Source organism: Cervus elaphus, chromosome 26, assembly GCF_910594005.1.
Source record: "Cervus elaphus chromosome 26, mCerEla1.1, whole genome shotgun sequence".
In the NCBI taxonomy this organism is placed as follows: Eukaryota; Metazoa; Chordata; class Mammalia; order Artiodactyla; family Cervidae; genus Cervus; species Cervus elaphus.
In genome coordinates, this window is record NC_057840.1 from 21,085,053 (window position 1) to 21,107,900 (window position 22,848).

The 22,848-nt window shown below is 39.5% G+C and overlaps 1 protein-coding gene and 1 long non-coding RNA gene across 6 annotated transcripts in view; one reads left to right on the forward strand and one right to left on the reverse strand.

Moving 5' to 3' along the window:
- The window catches only part of LOC122684385, a 69,137-nt gene extending 67,053 nt beyond the window's left edge, over window positions 1-2,084 (reverse strand). The window contains exon 1 of the long non-coding RNA XR_006338018.1: window positions 1,967-2,084. This is a non-coding gene — a long non-coding RNA (uncharacterized LOC122684385). The remainder of the gene's footprint in view (window positions 1-1,966) is intronic.
- PDE7B (phosphodiesterase 7B) overlaps window positions 1-22,848 on the forward strand; it is a 344,516-nt gene that overhangs the window by 262,645 nt on the left and 59,023 nt on the right. The gene's annotated exons all lie outside the window — the stretch shown is intronic.

The following is a 22,848-nucleotide window of genomic DNA, read 5'->3' on the forward strand; positions in this document are numbered from 1 at the left end:
CAAGAGACATGGATTCGACCCTTGGGTTGGGAAGATCCCCTAGAGAAGGAAATGGCAACTCACTCCAGTATTCTTGCCTGGAAAATCCCATGGACAGAGGAGCCTGGAGGGCTACAGTACACGGGGTTGCAAAGAGTTGGACATGATCGCCATGTAAACAAGATTCTGAGGAGAGAGGAATAAACTTTGGGGAAGTGAGAGAAAGGAAGAATCAACTCTGTTTGGGGAAATGAGAGAAGGCTTTCTGGAGGATCTAAAACCTGAGCAACTCTGAAGCAACAATGATGTGAAGGAAGGCTGCACACGGAGGCCAGGGTTTAGGGCTTCAGGACCTAAGGAACCAGGAAAGAGTCGTCACCCAATCTACTCAACTGGATATACATGTTATTGGAGGATGAGGTATTCAAGGAGGATCCATGCACTATCCCTGACTGTCTGGGGAAAACTATATTCAAAAAGGAACAGTTTTTACCATCTAAAGCCAGAACTGAAAATAGCCCTTGCCTTCTATTAACCTGGCCAACATCCTTTAACAAATTTATTTTTTATCTGAGTGATAAAAAACAGAAAATTGAATCCATGAGCCCAGTATTTCCTCTGGGCTATTATCCATTATTTCAGCAAACACTCACTCTGCCAAACAGGCCATGAGGCCAGGGTGCCCTGAACCACACCAGTAACCACAGGGCTGAAACCACCTTTTACATGACAGCTAGCTCCTGTCTCAGATGACAATGGACCAAAGTCTGCCAGATTCACTGAACACAGATATCTTAATAATTCCTTCCTAGTCCACAGGGACTGTGGGGTGGCAGGGTGGCACCTACAGTATCCATCCCTGGGCTGAAGATTCTGAGTGTTTAAAAGAAACGTTTAGATATTCCTTTTCCCTCAAAGACCCAACAACATTACTATTGGCTAGGACAAATACACATAAAACCAAAGACCATACAAGGCCATAAATGAATTAGTTCTCAAATAATTGACATGGACAGTAAATCAGAGACAAGAGAAGGCAAAGATTTCTGACGTGCCCTGAGCAGGAGAAGAGGGCTTTATGATCTTGGGCTGAAATCTAAATGATAAGGTGGAGTGTTGGCTGGTTCAGAAATTGCCTAGAGGTGAAACTGGACTGACACATGGGAGACATTAAGTCATTGAGTAGGAAGAAGGGCCCAAAAGTAGTAAAGTGTGTTGACTAGAGAAAATGAAAAGGCTTGGAATGCCAAAGATAAAGAATTTGAACTTGATTCATTAAGGAAAGAGAATTGCTGGAGAATTGTAAGAAAAACATGGATAAAATAGTGTTTCAGGAAATTAACTCACATCCATATCTTAGGAGGAACAGTCCCAATGAATCAAAAGAAATATAGTCAGGCGGCATACGATGACGGCAGTAGAAATGAAGGTATAAATCCAGAGATGACATGAAGAAGAGGAGATAAAATGTGCTGATACTGAAGACCAGGCCTTCCAGGGGTTGGTCTGGTCATCTGAAACACCAGAGGTGAAGTCATTGGTGAGGAAAGTGGACAGTGATGGGGAAAAGATGGTGAGCTCAGTTGGGACACATTGTTTGCAGAATAGTCCAAGTGGAAATATCCAGTGCAAAGCTGGAAATAAGGGCCTGCAGTGCAAGAGAGAGAGGCTTGTCTTGGATGCTCCATTTGGGAATCCCATCCATCCATGAGCCATATGGCCAGAACAGGCATCACAAAATCAACTACTTTGTTCAGATGCTCCTAGAGTGTCAATTTGTAATATTCTTGATTTAGCAAAGCATAAAGCAGTGAATGATAAAGCCCACAAGGAAGGAAGTTTCACCAGCAATTTTTTTACCTCTGTGAGAAACAGTTTAGACACCTCGGTTCAGATACCCGCCCCCCCACTCCTTCCTCCCCTCACAGATTCTCTTTGGTACAAACGTGGCTCCTTGTGTCAGAACCCAGAGGGTTTGCTAACTCACCTGAAAACAGCACAGAGAAATGGTAATTTTCTACTGCAGCATTTCCTTGAGTAAAACCCTAACCCACCAGGAGTATTTCTGGCGTAAAGTGGCGTCTTTGGATTTCTGGAGACAGTAAAATATAGAGGGAAGTAGGAGCAAGTCAAGTTTCTTTTGACTGAAGTTTCCCTCTGAGTCACTGAGCTAGAATGACTTGTTTGTTAAATAACATTAAATTCAACCTCCTACCCAGAAGCAGGCACAGGCGATCTCTTGTGACTTCATTAGTAAACAAAATGAGGGGTTATGTCCTCTGATTACCAGTCTACCCTCAGAGTTTCAGAAGCTCTGAAAGACTCACCATGGTCCCCGTTGAACTACATATATGGGAAAATAGTGTTTCCATCCTTAAAATCTTTTGTGTGTTTCCAAACTGAGATCTCAGGGTTAACACACAAGATCAAGATCTTGTTTTCTTTCTAACTAGCAAACTAAATTGCCTTGGGGCACCTGGGTGGTTTATTACTGATAAGTAACCTTAGGAGAGAGGGCAGTGAAACCCGTGCCTGAGAAAAGTGGCAGCAATTACAGAGGAAAGTCTCAAGGGAAGGTGGCCAGAGTCACTGCACCTAACAACGGCCACCACAACAACATTAACCGGGGAGCTGCTTAATCCCCGGCCCAGGAAGCAGGCGGCTGGCGCTGGAGCCATCTCATGCAAGGCTCCCCAAGGCTGCAGTCTCCCCAAGGTCGAGAAGCACAGGAGGGCTGCTGTGAGCATAGAAATAAGAGGTCTTCACACCCTTGCAGGCTGCTTCTTTGTAGGGTCTACCATGGCTGCCCGCCAGAGCCCCATGCACACTGAACCATGGTCAACAGAAGAGACCGATGGAAAGACAATGAACTTTCAAGTCAGACCCGAGTTTAAATCTTACATCTTCTGTGAGCCTGGGAAAGGTTCCCAAACTATTTAATGGAAGGACATTGTAACACCTGCCTCACTGGGACGAGGTGAGAGGTGCATGAAATCAATGTGTCCAGTAGCCCATCTGGCTCCTAGTAGGTCCACTATAAATGTAGTCAGACTTTGGATCTATCTACTGCCTCTGCTGAGTGCACCCCTATACCTGGGCACCTCCTCTCCTGGGAGACATCTACATTTGTCCCTCGGGACCACAGAGGATTGGTTTCAGGAGCCCCACGCACGTGGATATCAAAATCAGCGAATGCTCAAATCCCTTACAATATCCACACTCCTTATCCATGAATGCAGAACCCATGGATGTGGAACCCAAGGATATGGAACCTATGGATAGGGAGAGGGGGTCTGTATTCACTGCCCAAGCCCTCATGCAGTATTATGACCTTTATGAAGACTATTTTGGCCCTCCTAAGAAGCTAATTATTCCTTCTGTGCTCCCACCACATCTTCAAGAAAGTATCCATCACACTGTAACTGCAAACACCTTGAACCTGAATCTCCAGATAGTATATTCTCAAAACAAGCTGAGGTGATCTGGTGCAGCAAACCTGGCCCTTCCATGGGTATCTGGAAACCACTGACTTAGGTCAGTTATGCCATACACCTATCAAATGATAATATCATCAACAGTAATAATAGCTAAGATGTGTGGAACCTTTAGATTCTAGATACTGCTTTACATGCTTTGTGCACGTTGACTCATTGAATCCCCACAGATCCCTATGAAGTAGGCACTACTATTTAAAATGAGGAAAAAGTGAAAATGAAAGTGTTAGTCACTCAGTCGTGTCCCACTCTTTGCAACCCCATGGACTATAGCCCACCAGGCTCCTCTGTCCATGGAATTAATTCTTCAGGCAAGTATACTGAAGTGGGTAGCCATTCCCTTCTCCAGGGGATTTTCCCAACCCACGTCTCCTGCATTGTAGGCAGATTCTTTACCATCTGAGCTACCAGGAAACTGAAGCTCAAAGAGGAGAAACAACTCTCCCAGGAAGTAACTTGTTAGCCAAAATTCAAACCTCAAAAATACAATGCCAGAGCACAAGTTCTTTACCATACTGGACTATAATTCGTCTTTATATATATATGTATGAATGTTAATATTCAAAGGCAGTCGTGTATGCCATATTGTACCTTTAAGTGCCAATTACTATATTAAATATTTTTCTTACATTATAATTGTTATTTTTATAGTACATTTAAACAATTCCCTCTTTGTTATGAAACTGCTTCAGTATCATTGAACAAATGTTTGTATAACTTAACTTACTTATAAATTTGTAGTTATACACCTAAATGCTAGGCTTTGCAACTATTCAACTGTTTTTCAATATTCCTACTGTTGGGTCAGATGCTGCTGAGTGACAAATTGCTCAGTTCATCACCTGACCTTGTATGCTTCGATAAGAAGGAGAAGGGTGTGGTGGTGACAACTGAGGACACTTGTCAACTGTCCCCAAGAAGGAAATGGAAGCACTATTGTGACAAATTTAAGTCAGATTTGAGGCTGCCACCGGTTGCTTTAATTTTTCTCAAGGGGGAGTTGGTTATTTCCTGTCATGCAAACTGCATCATTGAAAGACAGTTTCTGAAAATGTTTATAATACCTTAAGTAAAAAGAAGCAGGATGCAAATTGCATATCTTATAAGAAGATCTCAGTTGTGTTTTTAAAAAACACACCAGAATTTTAACAGGGATTACTTCTAGATGATTATTATTTTCCTTTTTCTGTTGTTATGTCACAAGCGTGTGTTCCTTTCATATTCAGGGCAAAAAAAAAAAAAATTATTAAAAAGGAAAAAAACTCAATGTTGACCAGAAATAGAGCATTTACCTTTTTTTTATAAATAAAGTACTATCAGGATGCAGAAAATGAAGTGGGTCCCATGGTCTAGAAAATATTATTTACTAGGCTTCCTTGGAAAACTGATTGGAAGTTGTGAGATTGGGTGACTATGGAAGCCATGTGTGGTACTTCTCAATGATGGCTTGTTCTTTAAAAATGAAGTTTATTCCGAAGAACATGAAACCAAACTTCAAATGCACATTTAAACAGCACTTTGCATATATAAGCTTTTGAATGAAGGCACTCAAGAGATCTTTCAGCCCCATTTCTCAGTTTTACAAGCAAAAAAACAACAGACAAAAAAGAGAGGCCCAGTGACTCGCTGCATGATAATGAAAGAGTTAAGATCCAGGATTCAGGCCTTTAGACATTGTTTTTCCATGCAGTCACACAGCCTTTCCTTATTTATACATTCCCTTAAAGATATAAAACAAATTTTACCATTTGTGATGAGAGAAAAAATTAAAGCTTCCCCCTGAAGGTGGTGGGATCCAGCTGCCTTGGTTTGGGTTCAGGCAGTAGCAACTGCCCAGACCTCTCTGTTCCCCAACTTCCTGGGCTGGAAAAGGATTGAAGAGTGCAGACCTCATAGGGTTATTGTGAAAGGTAATGAGTCAATGTGCACCCATCACAGTACAGACCCTCAATAAAAGTAGGCTTTTATTATTGCTGTTATTCAAATTCCTATTTCTCTGTGACCACATGTAGAAATGCTTGAGAAGAATCTGTAATACATAAACACATTTGACTTATATTGAAGAGTGATTTATTAACCCTTTACAGTTTTTCATTCTTTTACATATTTGTTCTTTTTTTCTAATTGCAATTTCTTTAATTTCTAATAATTTTTTTTTGATTACTGGAGACCATTTTTTTTTTTTTTTTGGCTGTACTAGGCAGCATTCACTTTTTCATTCTTTCAGCAAATATTTAGTGAGCTCCCCCTGCAATGCCAGACCCATTTCTTTCCCAAGTGTTGTTGTAAATAAAGTGGTAGAGAGAAAGTGGTGGCTGGAAACATGGGGTTGGACATTTCTTTTGTTTTGTTTTTGCAAGACATTTAAGCATGATGAAATTATGGTAAGAATGATCCGGTTGAGAAAGAACAATGGAATATATGAGAGAGAAAGGTCCTAAAGTTGTTGGGGAGGGGGAGTTTTCTCCTCTATCCCTCTTGACTTCTTGTGACTGGACTAATAATAACATGGACATAAGACAGATGAACAGGAGAAAAAGAAACAAATTTTAATTCATGGGCTTGTTGGACTATTAGAAATGGAACCAACGAAGTGGCCAAAGAAGGCTACATTTATACTTTTTAAACAAAATATATCTGTGAGGAATTGACAGGGTGAAGAAACTTAGGTTTGAGGTGCCCAGTTAGGTGAAGAATCTAAACAGAGTTTGGGCTTGTAAAGTAAAGAAGAACCAAGGTTTATTCATGCAGGTTTCTCAAATTCCCAGTCTCCAATGATAAGTGTGCCTTTCTACCTCCAGATATGGGGAGCACCGCTTTCCCATGAGAGACTGATTTCCTGCTTTCATGGACACAGAGAGGAAAATCAGAGCATCTCTCTTACATTGGCCATTTCCTAAGTAACTTCAATTCAAAATAAGTAATATGCCATTAAGGCACATTTGGGGGTGACCTGCCCAAGGCCCCAACAGAACAAAATGTCCTACAAAGGTAGTAGAGGGATTTAGAAAAGGAAACAGCTTGTCTAACAAAACAGAGAGAGAATGAAGCAAAGAAAGGCTGCAGAGTAGGAAGTTTCATAGGTTTTATAGCAAAATAGGAAGGAATTTCCCACCAAGTGAATTTCAGTCTCTCCATGAAGTAGGAAGCAAGGTGGCGGGTGGTGGAGACAGGTCACTAGGAGACCCTCTGAGCTTGACGGTCGTGCATTTATGGCCCAGAGAGAAAATTCTGTGTGCCACCTGGCCACCTGCCCTCAGCAACTGTGATCCCAATGCTGTGATGCCCGCAAAAGGGAAATTAAGCCCAGTGACAACATGCTCGCCTGGCCCTACCTTGGACATTTAGTCTGTGTCATTGCTTCCCTTTTTCTCATGGTGAGGATCCTTATGGATAAGCTTGCCCCCCTTCCTGCCCCACCCCTGGCTCTCCCATGTCTCTATGCAGTACAAAACTGAAAACAAAGAAAGTGATAATCTCCTGTCAAAGATTCCTCTCCCTTTCTTGGGTTTATTTGTGCTCTGTGAGTAATACAATCTGGAAGGAAAATCCAGCCATGAAAACAAGTTTTACTTCTGATTTGTGCACCCAGCCCACAACCACCCACAGGAACCAATTCATCACATGAGGACAGTGGTGGCTGCAGCTAGTTTGCTTCTAGGCAGAGGCTGGAAGATGTTCCCTCCTTGCTCTTATTCCCCGAATGGCTGTGGATCCTAAGGCAATGTGAAGATTTCTAGCACCTTCTCTCTCAAGAGTCACCAAGAAGTAATCAAGTAAATCAAGTAAACAAACTTAACCGTAGTGTAGCTTGCAAGCCCTAGTACCCCCTTTCCCTCTCTCACCTACCATTTTTTGACAATCCTTGCCAAATGAAAAAATAAAGTCCCCCATCTCCTGTCTTCTTTTCTCATTCTTTCATTTTGTGCCTTACTCGATTTGCTTTATTTTCTCTTTTGGAGATAATTCTTGGTAAACACCAGGAAGCAAAAAGTCCACCCAAAAAACCTCATCCTTGGAAGACCTGGAGTAAGTCTCCTTTTACAAAAAAAAGAAAAGATAAACTAGATTAAGCATGTATTAAGCATATAATGAGTGCCAGGATATGAGCTACGGGAGATAAAAGATAAACAAAACATTTGTGGAAAGGCTGGCACACAATTCAGACAAACACTAGATAAATTAACACCAGATAAACTGACAGGTACCAAGGAGGCTCTCATAGAGAGAGCATTGGATGTTCTGGTGAAGGACCTCATGGGGAAGTTGGCATTGGCACTTGGACAGTGGTTGGATTTTTATAAGTGGACATTTTTTTTAAGTGCATTCAAAATAAAGACCAGGAGTGGGGAAAGGCTAGGTTCATTTTAAAGGTGAATGTCTTCAAATCCTAGAGTGAATGTATAGTGTTGAAGTGGGGAATTGCACAGTTGAAGAACATGTAATTAGAATTAATATAAAATTAGGTTGAACTTTTACTGAACCACGGAGATTGGTTAGAACTAGACCAAAGGCTATCTTGAATACTAGTTTGTCATTTACTCTGTAAAAAAAATAATAATAATAAAGTGGAGAATCACTGAAAGTCTGTGCAAAGAAAAACACGTTTTCTCCTTCCTTGTACCTTGGACAGTAAATGGTTTCTTCTTCTTAATATTAAAACTGAGTTGCAATGAAATGGCCAGTGATTCCTGGCTGTACAATGAAAATGCATTCTCTACCACTTTAGAACCTTTAGTCCAATCTTCTATACCTAACAGTAAGACTTCTGTAAAGATAGCCTTATAAAAACAGCATATACTACTTTTGATGTCCAATTCTATTTTAAACTGTTACATAGAAAGTGCAGGATCTCAATCCAATATCAATATAAAAAGTATCATTGTAACTCTAAAATTACCTGATGGTTGTTGAAAGTGTTCTATGTGCTAAGCACTTTTTATGTACAGCTTTATTTATCCCTCTCGACAGGGTGGTAGGTTCTGTTAATTACTTTTATCTTCAGTTGGCGTAAGAGGCAGTGGAGGCCCCGAGAAGAGGCGGAAGTCCACCAAGCTGGGTGGGACATAGTCCGGTTGCAAAGCCACACAGTAGATTCTAAAGATGATCCCCCTGTAACTCTCTGGTGGAAGCCTTTTCACCACCCTCCCTGATGAGGATGGCATACCCCTTAGGCAGGTCTCCAGACACACTCAGGCTGCTGGGATCCTCTTTTTCATTGACTTATTCACTGAGTTGGCTTCCCAGGTGGCACAGTGGTAAAGAATCCATCTGCCAAATCAGGAGACACAGGAGATGCAGGTTTGATCCCTGGGTCGGGAAGATCCCCTGAAGTAGGAAATGGCAACCCACTCCAGTATTCTTGCCTGGGAAATCCCATGGACAGAGGAGCCCAGCAGGCTGCAGTCCACGGGGTAGCGGAAGAGTCAGACAGGACTGAGCATGCACAATCACTCAGTAGTTATTTACTGAGCACCTACTATGTGTCAGGCACTGTTCTGATGGCTTAGCTCCAACAGTGGAAAAGAAACAAACAACAAACTTTCTTCTCTTAAAGGACATCTTACAGCATTTTCTCTATCACATTTATCTTTCATAGGTCTCATTAGGTCTCCAAAATGTCAACACTACTCTTGATACCACTGCCAAAGCATCTTTATCTTCATATAAAGAAGTATTTTCAGAGACAAATAAGTGATAATACCTCTGAGGAAATTACTTAAAAGATAAGGATTGATTAATGTTTTGAAAGACAAGCATACTCTAGCCAGTTGAATATTCTCTTAATTGGGACTTGCCAAACACAGATCACCTGTTTTGAAAGAATTATAACAACCAAACTCTCCTAACATAAAAGCTATTTGGGCATACCTTGGTTTTTCTTCAGTGACTCATGATCTCTCAGAATCTTAGAAGGCGTCAGAGTCAATTATTTTTAACAGCAATTATTAACTTAAACTTCAAAACAACCTGTGAGTTTAGCTTTTTTATTTTTAAAATTTCCTTTTCTCAACTTGCACAGACCAATGGTACCACCTGAGACTTGAAAATAATCTAAAAACAGTGGGTTTTTATTTCAGTTGTTTGGAAATGACTAACATTTCATAATACAATGAATAAATTTCACCTAATATTAATAGTTGAATAAGTGAGAAACACCCACTGTATGGAAATTAATAAGATGTCACTGTATTCATATGACAGGAATGTTCTCCTAAAGTATTTTTGAACTACCTATTTAACAGCTTTTACTACCTTAAATCACCCATTGGTATTATATTTTAAGGTCTTAAATAGAGAAGATTAAGAGAAGGAACATTATACTCCTTTACATGATAATTAAGAGGCTCTGATAACCATTTACCAATGATATTAAATGGCATGAATAATAAGAAAGTGTGACTCAAGGTGATTTAAGGACAATTTAAATTACATATGAAAAATGAAAACTTAAGCTGAAGTATTGAGGAATTCTTAAATTCCATTTCTTACATTGTGGAGTGGAATTTTAAAAGGAGGAGAGACATACATGCAAAGCATCAATAAAATAGTGTATACATATCTCTTTAACTAAAGTCTAGTTGATTTACAATGTTGTGTTTGTTTCAAGTATACAGCAATGTGATTCAGTAACATATACAGTCTTTTTTCTTCTTCAGATTCTTTTTCTTTATAGGTTAGTACAAAATATCAAGTATAGTTCCCTCTGCTATACAGTAGGTCCTTGTCGGTTACCTCTTTTATATATAGTAATGTGTATGTATTAATTCCAAACTCCTAATTTATCCCTCTCCCCTTTCCCCTTTAGTAACCGTGAGTTTTCCTATGTCTGTGAATCTATTTCTGTTTTGTAAATAAGTTCATTCATATCTTTTTTCAAGGTTCTACATATAAGCAATATCATATGATATTTGTCTTTGTCCGGTTTACTTCACTTAGTATGATAATTTCTAGGTCCATCCATGTTGCTTCTAATGGCATTGTTTCATTCTTTTTTATGGCTGAGTAATATTATTTGTGTGTATATATATATATATGTATATACATATATGTGTATGTATATATACATACACACACACACACACACACACACACACATATATATAGGCTTTCCCTGGTAGCTCAGTGGTGAAGACTCTGCCTGCCAACGCAGGAGACACAGATTTGACCCCTGAGCTGGGAAGATCTCCTGGAGAAGGAAATGGCAACCCTAAGTATTCTTGCCTAGGAAATCCCATGGACAGTGGAGCCTGACGGGGTACAGCCTACGGGGTAACAAAAGAGTCAGACACTACTTAGCAACTAAACAGCAACATATGTATATAAACACCACATCTTTATCCATTCATCTGTTGATGGATACAGATGAGCCCATCAATAACCCATCGATAAGGTTGCTCCAGTGTCTTGGCTATTGCTCACTAGTGCTGCAATGAACATTGGGATGTGTGTATTTTTTCAAATTATAGTTTTTTCCAGATATATGACAAGGGATGGGATCACAGCATTATATGGTAACTCTATTTTTAGTTTTTTAAGGAACCTCCATACTATTCTCCATAGTGTCTGCACCAATTTATGTTCCTACCAATAGTGTAAGAGTGCTCCTTTTTCTCCACACCCTTTCCAGCATTTAATGTCTGTAGACTTTTTGATGATGGCCATTTTGACAGAGTGAAGTCATACTTCATTGTAGTTTGAATTTGCATTTGTCTGATAATTATTGATATTGAGCATTTTTTAAATCTGCCTGTTGGCTATCTCTATATGTCTCCTTTGGAGAAATGTCCATTTAGATCTTGTGCCCATTTTCTGATTAGGTTGTTTCTGTGCATCTGAGCTATGTGAGCTCAACAAAATAGTCTATTGTTAAAAGACATTAAACAAAAGAACATTAAAACCACTTAACTGTATAGAATTAAATGTCAAATGACAGTATCATGTGTGCACATCTCCTGATGCCAAAGTAAGGCTTCCTTCTCAGGATTAATGAAAATTAATTTTGCTTATTCTTATTTTATATCAATAAAATAAAAACTACATAAGGAAAGAAGATTTATTTTGTTCACTGCTGTATCCTAGTGTCCAGAACAATGCTTTGCTCTTGGTAAGGGCTTGACAAATATTTGTTGAATGAATAAACAAATTATTTATGAGTTTATTCAAAAAGACTTGTTGCTATGGATGGTGGATTCTATTTTTACTGTAGTTAATTTGTACACAATATGCTGAAAACAGTGGCTGAAGATTTGCCTTGTTACAAAAAGTCTTTCAAATAAGAGTTCAGTAAGGAATATTTTCGTAAAGACTAGCAACATTATGTGGTACAGGTATCATATTACATATATTCCATTCTAAAGTATTCATATTTGTGACAAAGCATTAACACTTGAAATACAATATTTAGGATATATTTTAGCAAAAGGAACATATGTTTTTTCTAAGGGATAAAGAAAATTAATATATATGACTAAATCATCCTTTACCCTTAAATTGCGTGTTCCAAGCCTATAGCCTTCGTTAATATATATCACTTATAACACAATTTCCCAAAGTGCAATGTACATATCAAAGGATACACAAGATCTTACTGTTATAAGAATAAGGTTTTTTCTTTTCCTTTAATAGTAACATTTATTTTAATGTACTAAGGAAAATGTAACTAGAGCATGAAATCTTTTTTTTATTGATACCAAATTGATTTAAGATACGTTTAAGTAAAAATGAATTCATTTGATTTAAAGAAAGACACTAAGTAAATAGTTGTGTAAGCAGATATGGTAAAGACCATAATAATGCCTCTTGGATGAGTGAAACTGGGGGGACTCTGACCTTCATTCTTGCTTGAACGAGACATCCTGCATCTTTACGAGGACCTTCTTACAGGACTGGAGTCTGTTGCTTTACTGCCTTCACCAGTTAGGTTTTCACAGGGTAGAATGGCTTTTAACGTTCTCAGACTCAGGGCTTCTATTTTATAACACATAGTTTATAATGTCCTCCTATACTACCTTGGTAGGAAATCCCTAGCCTACTTGTTCACATAAAAATTAAAAAAAATCAATCCAAGGTCCTGGCAGTATATAAAGCAAAAATACAACACAAGCCACATTTAATGAAAACATTACATAATGTTTGCAATATGTAAATGCCCAGGGATAACCACCTTAGAAGGCACCATGATGTAGTCAGATACTGCACCCACATGCAGAACTGCTGTGAATGACCGCTACTACTAGAGGCTGGAACAAGTGTGTTATATCAGTAACACAGTCCATTACCGTAAGCAGTTTTGCCACTGGTGATTTCCTAAGATGGAGAACAACTGCTGATAAAGTCCTGTCCACCTCCTCTCCCTGCCAAAATTACATTCCTCCCTTAATTTGCATAGTAGTTGCATTCCTGAAAAGGGAATATTAAGCTATACTATAAAGCACAAACTAATAATTTGTACTTTACATATAAGCACAAAAGAATACTTGGTGCTTATATGGAAAATAAGGAAACAGGGTTAAGTTCCAGGTTCAGATAATTAGTTATAAGCAGAATTTTCACCTCCTTGAGTACCTGAGTAGCCATTGAAAGTTTGGAATAAGATACTGGACAACTCTTTGATGTGTGGAACAGTCCCCACACTTCAGGACTCCCAGCATTCCTGGCTCCCTTCCTTTAAATTCCATTCAGCCTCTTTCTGGCATTGTGACATTCAAAAATGCCCCCCAGCACTTCCCAAGTGCCTTCCATTTTGATCTCATAAATTCAGTACCACTCTTGAGTTTAGTTGTTTCTTAAGCTCTTCATGACTGACTAACAGGTAGTTATTAATCCAGTTTGAGTCTTGGATTTATCAGTGATAGCATTTGGTTCTAAAGTATCTTAAATATAAAACATTTAGCTCTATGGCTTCTAAAATGATTATAAAAGTATTCTATTTTATTATTATTACAGTTTTATTGATTGTGGCTTGTTAACTATGAAGTTTGTTGGCTTAAAGTTGGTAAAGTATTTTTACAGTAACTTTCAGAAAGTTTGGTTGCTTTTAGGAAAAATATTTCAGAATTGGAGCTCCTGAAAGAATCTGAAATTCAATATAGCTAGAAATCCGTTTACTGAAAATCAGATAGTTTCTGAATTATCTAAGCGTCCTAGGGCTGAAGATTTTGACAGCATAGCTTTAAAAGGCAGATTCTTGGCATAAGTTTGAGTGGATTTTGATCAAGTCATGCTGAGAAATTTGCAACTGCAGCATTCATTGGGTTGTACAAGAAAGAGAAAAAATAAAGTTAATGAAAACTTTCCAGGGTGAATGACCTTAAACTTAACTGAACTTCTCAACTTCACGCCCTATTGTGATCTTTCTGACATTATGAGGAATTGCTCCGGAGGGTCTCCAGAGCACACAATCCTCACTCTTCATTCTTAAACAGTGTGAAATCTGTCAGCCCAACCAGGTCATCAAGAGGGCAGACTGTGGCTTGTCATTACCAGAGGGATGTTCTCTAGGACTCTGAAGAAGCTGGGCAGATTTTGGTTTTTACTGAGAGTTTGAGCCTAGCATTTTAAGAAAGAGGCTGACTTCTATACATTGGGAAAGCTGGCTTAGCACATGCTTGAAAAAAAGAACATGTCCTACACAAGCTACCAGGCTTCCCTGGTGGCTCAGATGGTAAAGAATCTTTCTGCAATGCAGAAGACCTGGGTTTGATCCCCGGGTCGGGAAGATCCCCTGGAGAAGGAAATGGCAACCCACTCCAGTATTCTTGCCTGGATAATCCCATGGATGGTGGAACCTGGTAGGTACAGTCCATGGGGTTGCAAAGAGTTAGACATGACTGAGTGACTAACACACAAGCTATCAAAGTAATGATTTGACATTCATTCCATTAATTCTTTAGAAAGCTGATCATTGAAAACAACTAACAGAGGTTTATTTGCAGTAAATGGAGAATTTAAAACACTTTCCTCACTAAAGGTAGAACCTGATTTTTTTTTTAAATAATTCTATTGTGGGAGATAAAGAAACATTATCAGTTACTGAGATAGGTGGGAACTCTTAGATGTCTCTTGTTCTACTTGTTCTAGCTCTTTGTTGTGTGTGTGTGTGTGTTTTTTAAACCTAAGTTCCTTAAAATTTTGGTATGCTGTTTCTCTGCTTATAAACTTGAAATAGGGATAACTATTATTAGTTCAGTTTTTTTTTAATTGGAGAACTGGGACCTCTGGGTCAAAATTAGCAAATCAGTGAAGTTCTCTTTGACTTTCATACCTTCTTTAATTCACTGCATTGTGCTAAATGCTAGGGATTAAAAGGTCAATAAGGCATCCTAAAGGAAATCAGTACTGGATGTTCATTGGAAGGACTGATGTTGAAGCTGAAACTCCAATATTTTGGCCACCTTATGCAAAGAGCTGACTCATTTGAAAAGACCCTGATGTTGGGAAAGATTGAAGGCAGGAGGAGAAGGGGACAACAGAGGATGAGATGGTTGGTTGGCATCACTGACTCAATGGACATGAGTTTTGGGTGGACTCCGGGAGTTGGTGATGGACAGGGAGGCCTGGCGTGCTGCGGTTCATGGGGTCACAAAGAGTCGGACATGACTGAGCAACTGAACTGAACTGAAGGCATAGCTCCTACCCTCAAGGAACTAACAGTTCAGCTGGTAAGAACAAGAAGTAAATGTGGCAATTCTGATACAAATGAATAATTGCTTTGCTAAATATAGTTGGAGGTGGGGTTGGCTGTGGGAACCCAGCACAGAACACCAGCAACCACCGAGAAGGATGGAAAAGACTTTTCACCATCCTCCATCTCCTCTCTCAGCCTCTCCACCCCAACTTCCAGCTCTCCCCAAAGTAGAGAGTGCTCCTCTGAGATAGAACCCCAAGCTTAAACTGTTTCTTCTGCCCCTTCCATCAGAATCTGTCTGTTTGATATTGCCTATCTAATTGCAAACTAAGTCAAGCTAAGATATTCATTGATTGGTTAAATAACTTTTTCCAGATGATGTTTGCCTTCTGACTGCAGTTGCCTTACACATGCCACTAATCTCTTTGTTGAATATACTCCATGTGGATTAATTTTGGTTTATCAGAACTGGAGAACCAAGGCTTGAGCCTGGTGATCTCACTCTAGACCAAAGGCTTTTTCCTTGGAATTGCACTTTTGGGGGAAACTTTTAATTTTATGTTGGAATATAGTTGATTAGCAGTGTTGTATTTGTTGTAGGTATACAGCAAAGTGATTCACATATATATATGTATATATGTACATGTATGTATTCTTTTTCAAATTCTCTTCCCAAGAACTGGTTGTCATTAATATATAACGTTGAACAGTGTTCCCTGTGCCATACAGTAGGTCCTTGTTGATTATCCATTTTAAATATAGCGGTGTGTGCATGTCAATCCCAAACTCCCCAACTGTCCCTCCGCACCAACCTTTCTCCCCAGGTAAGTTCATTCTGTATGTCCGTGAGTCTGTTTCTGTTTTGTAATTAAGTTCACTTGTATCATTGTTTAAGATTTTGCACGTAAGTGACATCACACGGTGCTACACTTTTTTATCACAGTCTCTAGGTTCTGCCCAGCTTGCCCACCCCTCTGGCTGAGACCCCAAGTAGAGCAGTGCTAACATGGCCCACCTTCACGAGATGGAACAAGAACCATCATGCGTCATGGCTGCTTCCGGAGACCCCAGACACACGAGCTGCCTGTTAGAAGGGCGGTTGGGGGGTCCCAAGAGAGTGCGGTATCACCCTCCCAAGCCAGGCTTACGGTTTTAGGCTATTACTGCTGTGGAGAAACAGGAGTGAGCTTCCTTCTTGACAAGGAACTCTTTAAGAGAAGAGGCCATGTCTTCATAATTTCTGCACCCCCAGGACCACCCAGTGTCTAGACCAAAGTAAACCCTTATTTGGGGATGCCCTGTAGCTCAAAGGGTAAAGAATCTGCCTGCAATGCAGGAGACCTGGGTTCAATCCCCGGGTGGGGAAGATCCCCTGGAGAAGGGAATGGCAACTCATTCCAGTAATCTTGCCTGGAGAATCCCCATGGACAGAGAAGCATGACGGCCTCAATCCATGCGGTCGCAGAGTCAGACATAACTGAGTAACTAGCACTACTACTACTAAACCCTTATTTAATGTTTAGAGAAAGAAAGGAAGGAAGGAAGAAGGAAAGGGAAGAAACGGAGACAGAAGGAAAGATGAGCTACTGAGACGACTGAGGACAGGTTTTCTCTGGATCTCTCCAGCTGAATCTCTCTTAGCTGAATTGGTTCCATAGCCATCACCCCTTCCTTCAGGCACAGCAGTTAAACTCTTCACTCTGAGCTGTCCAGGGCTAATGAGCGAGGAGGACAGAAGGAAGATAAACCTCAGCACAGACACTTCATATACTTATTCATGCATTTCCACTTTGACTCCTTGCCTTGTGCATCTCCACAACTCCTTCTTGAGCAGATCTTTCTACAGCTCTAGCAAGTTAAATGTATATTCACTTTTTTTTTTTTTTTAAGTACAAGCCTCTATAAGCTTGTTTTTAGAGCTCTGTTGGTCTATGGTCCTGAAAATAGGAACACATTTCTGACTGACCACTCTACCCCTGCCGTTAGGCTTCACCTCCTCTGGAAGAACATGCAAGACCCAGTCCATTACCACTAAGAACACAGCCTCACTTGTAGGAAATCCCAAACCCATGTGGTATTCAGAGGGTGAGACAACACGATCCTTACATTTCTTCTCAGACTGGCCTTAACAGTAGAGACACCTCCATTGGGTGCTTGTATGTCTCTCCTCTTTTGATCTCTCTTCTTCATTCCTTTTATCCTGCCTTTTCCTCGGATGCTCGCCACTCGGCCACTTCCCTTACCTACATCTCAGGTGCCATCTTGCCTTCTGACTCCATCCAGGGCGAGGGGTGAGTGAATCATCCCAGGATTTCCCTGGAGGTCCGGTGGTTAAGACTTCGCCTTCCACTGCAGGGAGCGTAGGCTCAAACCCTGGACAGAAGCTCAGATCCCACATGCCTTGAGGTCAAAAAACCAAACATAAAACAGGAGCAGTATGGTAACAAATTCAATAAGACTTTAAAAATGGCCCACATCAAAAAAAACACAAAAAAGTGAATCATCATATAATCTTTCTCATGCTCATATTTTCCACTTTATATGATAATTTCTAGGCATTTTTATATTAAAATATGCCTTTCCCATCATAGCTAAAGTAGAAACAAAAGTAGTGAAGATGGTGAAGAGAGCATGCCACCACCTTCCTCTGGGTAGATGAGGGCAGGGCAGAAACACTGTCTTGAAAATTTTGTGTATTCAAGCACACAGTACCTTGTGTACCTACACAGAGAAGGTGCTCAGTGAATAGTTGTGAGTGGAGCCTTCCCAGTATTTATGACACTGCTTAGATCTAAGCTCTAAGAGAGACTCAGGAAAAAAACAAACAAACCATGCTTAAAGTACATTTTCATTCACAACAGCTACCAAAGAATGTTATATATTTATTAAATAACCATTGCCTATTAGAATATTATTTAACATTTTAGAGGAAATTAGAAATATTTAGAAAACACATACAAGATAGATGAGTTTTCTAGAGGAAAGAAAGCTGGAGAAAAGAAGAGAAATCCCACCGGGCCACGTGAAGCAAGTAGGATTACACTCTCAGATCACATCTCGATCAGACGCCCTTCAGGTAAGAAATCTTGGGAGACTTTAAGGCCCGGCTTGGAAATGGTTAACCACGAGGCCAGTGTTGCATCCTGTCACAGTTTTATTTTGAGCAGCCTGTTTGCCCAAGTACCTCCCACTCTTTCCCTTCCCCAGAAACAGCCGCTCTGTTCTATGTACACAACAAAAATGTTTGTCTTTTCCAAAGCTTGAGGTACTAACCAATGTCTGCGAATTTCTTTGTGTAATAACATAATAATCAAATCACATTAAGTCAGTGTCAGTAATACATGTGTTTTCAATTTGAAAACCCACAAGTGATTTATTATTCACCTCCCAATATTCCATTTGTACATTTAGTGAGAGAAACAGGAAAGTTACATACATAGAATCACTTCCAAGTTTTGCTATGAAGTTATTTCTCTGGTTGTTCTCTAGTTATTTTACTGACTGTCTTTCAATATTAGCCCTCCAGTGTTTCTCACTCTGATGTTCCTGTTCAATGATACTTAACAATGATGTTAATCTTCAACCTTTATATTTTTACTGTTTTTAAAACAACTTGTATTTCTGAATTGCACTGAAATGTCCTTTTCTTGCTTTTGTTTTACTACACTTTTTTAAAAGGAAGGAAATCTGAGATTCCATGAGTATTCATACATTACTGTACCTCAGGGAAAATAAGGCCCCATGCTGGACTGTCACAAGCCCCCTATTCTTTGCCCTTTTCTATTCTGTAAAGAACAGGATATAATGAACAAAGCATCTTGAAAAATCAGACAGACCTAGGCTCCAGTCCCTGCTCCGCTGCTTACCAGTTACGAAGTTCCTATCCTTCTGCACAGGAGATTACCCTGTTATCTGTTGTGAAACGTTTAGCAAACTTTTCTAAATCCGTTGCTTCATCTGTAGACAGTACCTAGGAATACTGACTTCACAGTACCCACTTTTTTGAAAATTAAACAGGATGACAAAGGTAAACTATCTAGTAGGTGCTCAATATTTCTTAGTCCCATCACCCCCTGCCCCAAGCCCTGTTTTTGCTATAGATAGAATAAATGGAATAGAAGGCTAGAGGTGCTTGTTCTAGATTAAATCCATCAGTTATACCTTTGAGGACAGTTCAGGGACTCATGCAAGTGGACACTGGAATAATCATCGAAAACAATTTCTTCTCTCTGCTCTAACTCAGTGTGAAAACCTGCAGCTTTCCTTGACCTATGAATGGTATGAGTCTCAGTGGGAATTTGTTCCTTAACGGTGTTACACGTATGATTACACCTAAGATGCCACTATAACCCATAGAGAGCCATGGGCCGTAACAGACAAATCTCAACGTGCAGGTAAAATCTCAAGCTCTACTGAACTAGAGTGGGAGTTTGCATTTAAAAAGCTATATTCCAACTATATATAATACTCACTTGGTTCAATCTATTAAGTCAGAGGATTCACTCAAGTGGACTGTAATTCAAGCATCCATTATAACTCATAAAGAGAAAGGAATTCACTCACAGTGAACTTCCTTTCCAAAGAATAAAACATACAGGATCCTTTCTGAAGATTTTTGGAGGTCCACATTCCTACCCAGGTCTCTGCTGATGGATACAGTTTGTACTAATGTACCACTATTCTAAAGATATACTTACAGTGTTTTCAAAAATCCAACGAATTCCCAAAGAAAAAGAAGTTCAAGTTCTTCTACACAGGCGATTACCCTGTTATCTGTTGTATAAAATGAATGAATCTTGCCTGCTCCAGACAATTCATCCTTACTGTTAGTTCTGTGGAAGTATACATCATGAGGAAAATAATGTGCTACAGGAGCTAGGAAAAAGAAAAAGTTTCTATCTCAACCAATAATCACCTTATTCCAGAAAGAATGTTCTGTGACAACCTAGATGGGTGGGATGGGGTGGGAGGTGGGAAGGGGGTTCAAGAGGGAGGGGACATATCTACACCTATGTCTGATGCATGTTGATGAATCAGAAACCAACACAATATTATAAAGCGATTATCCATCAATTAAAAATAAATAATTTTTAAAAGAATATGTATATATACACACATAATAGATTATTACTCAGCCATCCAAAAGAATGAAATAATACCATTTACAGCAACATGGATAGACCTAGAGTCAATCATATCAAATGAAGTAAGTCAGAAAGAGAAAGACAAATATCATATGATATCACTTACATGTGCAATCTTAAAAACTGATATAAGTGAACTTATTTACAAAACAGAAATAAATTCATGGACATAGAAAGCAAATTTATGGTTACCAAAGGAGATGGGATGGGAGGGGACCAGGAGAGATAAAGTATGAATTTGGGATTAATATATACACACTACTATGTATAAAGCAGATAAACAACAAGGACCTGTGTGTATAGCACAGGGAACTATAGCACAGATCTTCAGTGTCCTATAATAATCTAAGTAGAAAAGAATCTGAAAAAAGGATAGAGATATATAATATGTGTCTAACTGAATCACTTTGCTGAACACGGGAAACTAACACAACATTGTAAATCAACTGTACTTTGATCTTTTAAAATGGTTAAAAGTAATAATAAATAATCACCTATCCCTTCATTCCCTTGTTCAGTGAGTACCTTTTAAGCCAACCACCACACTATACAGATGTGTGTGGGCTCGATCATATCCGATTCTTTGAGGCTCCATGGACAGTAGTCTGCCAGGCTTCTCTGTCCATGGGATTTTCCAGGGAAGAATACTGGAGTGGGTTGCCATTTCCCACGCCATGGAACCTTCCTGACCCAGGGATCGAACCCATGTCTCTTGCATCTCCTGCACTGGCAAGCAGATTCTTTACCACTATCGACACCCACATAGTCCTCCTCTAAGAGGGCTTATAGTAGTGTTCGCAGCAACGAGCAGAGGAGTTAAGAACACCAGTTACTCCAATCCCAACTGCAAACCATTAGAGGGACTCACAGAGGATCTGAACACATCTGACTGGGCTATTTGAGGTGGGCTATTGAAGGGTTAATGGCATTTCTATAGATGGAGATAGTAATCAATTGAGTAATCAGCTGAGAAGTGTGGGAATCATACAGAAGCTTGAGGGACTTGGGAGGGGAAAAAAACAGCCAGAACAGAGACCTATTTATCTGCAAGGGGACTGGTGGGAGATAAAAATGGGAAAATAAGTTGTCATCAACATTGTAAAGGACCATAAATACCAGAAAAATAGTATAAATGTAACTATGTAGACATTGGGGAGCCACTGAAGAATTTGAAGCAGGGGGGCTGACATGGTAGGCGTTGTGCTTGAGAAATAAATCTGTCAGTGGTAGGTGAGAGTGATTGGAGGGGACAACTGGAGACAATCAGGATGACTCCACTCCCCCGGGTTGGGGGTGCAGAACGAGCGGACGGAGTGAAAGGCAAGGAGCAGATGTATATTACAACACACATCTGGAATTTTTATAGTGAAATATAACAAGTCAAACACATAGCTCCGATAAAAGACCACACTTATTTTAAATATGTGCTGGGAACTAGAGAGTTAATGCAGCAGTTTTTAAACCTCTGGAGACTTAGAGTCAACTAAAAGCTTGGTCACCTCAATTTGCTCACCACAAACCATTGCCCTCAAAACTTGGGACTTGCTAAACATTTCAAGCACTGAGAAGCGGAGGGTTCAATAAAACCACATTGTGCCTGGCACATATTTCTCCTTTTAAACTAAAGAAATTTGATGCTTACTAATTCATTTAAATTTCATTCAAACTGAGATTTTGAAAAACCTCTCTGTTGCCCGGAGAAATCTTAAGAGCTAATTTTTAAAGCCTTTTCCTTCCTTACAAAAAGGAAATAGTTTTTCAACTATCCCTGAACCCCGGAAGTTAGAGATTCGTAATCCATGGGTTGAAGTGGATTTGGGGGTAGGCAAAATAATAGACTAGAAACAGCGCATTTTGCCATAAACCAGTGCATTGGATGGTTGAGGAGGACAAGGATTTTGACCCTCTTCAACACTTTCTGAGCACGTTTTCTAAAGGCGAGGCAGCAGGTGTGGGTACAGTGAACTGAGGAAAGAGTTCATTCTATTCTGTGACTCATATCAGCCATATTGGTTTTCTCTTCACTGTCAAGAGCATAAAAGAGAAATGGCAATTTAAAAAAAGTAAACATGTTAAAAAAGTAGAACTAGAGAAACAATTCTCTTTGCCTTAAAAACTCCTCTTCCCCCACTTCCTCCCACTCAGTGGCAGTGTTGAAGCATAGCTCTTCTTCAAGTGACAGCCATCAAGAAGTCGTGAGTATTTGCTGTACATAGAAGAACTAACGACATGGGGCTTTACTACATCTCTGCTCAGAACCTGCATTTAGGAAACTTAAAATAACTTAGCTCCTTTTAACTCAAATTGATTTTCCAACTTCAAGTTAAATTTTAAGGCAATGATGAGTTTTCTTTTGGTTTAGTTTTGTTTTCTTTTTGTTCCTTTCCCTTTTTTTGGTGATTTTATTATTCTTAATGTTATGTTGTGTGCATTTTTGTTTGTTTTTGGATATCACAACTGATTTTCTTATTTTCCTGTTCAAGACCTTAGAAAATTCCCCAGATGCTAAGGAATTTAATTTCTATTTTATCTCAATCAAATTGCTCTAGCATTTCAGAGGCCATTTGTACTGACTTTGTCTTAAATATATATCAACCCATGT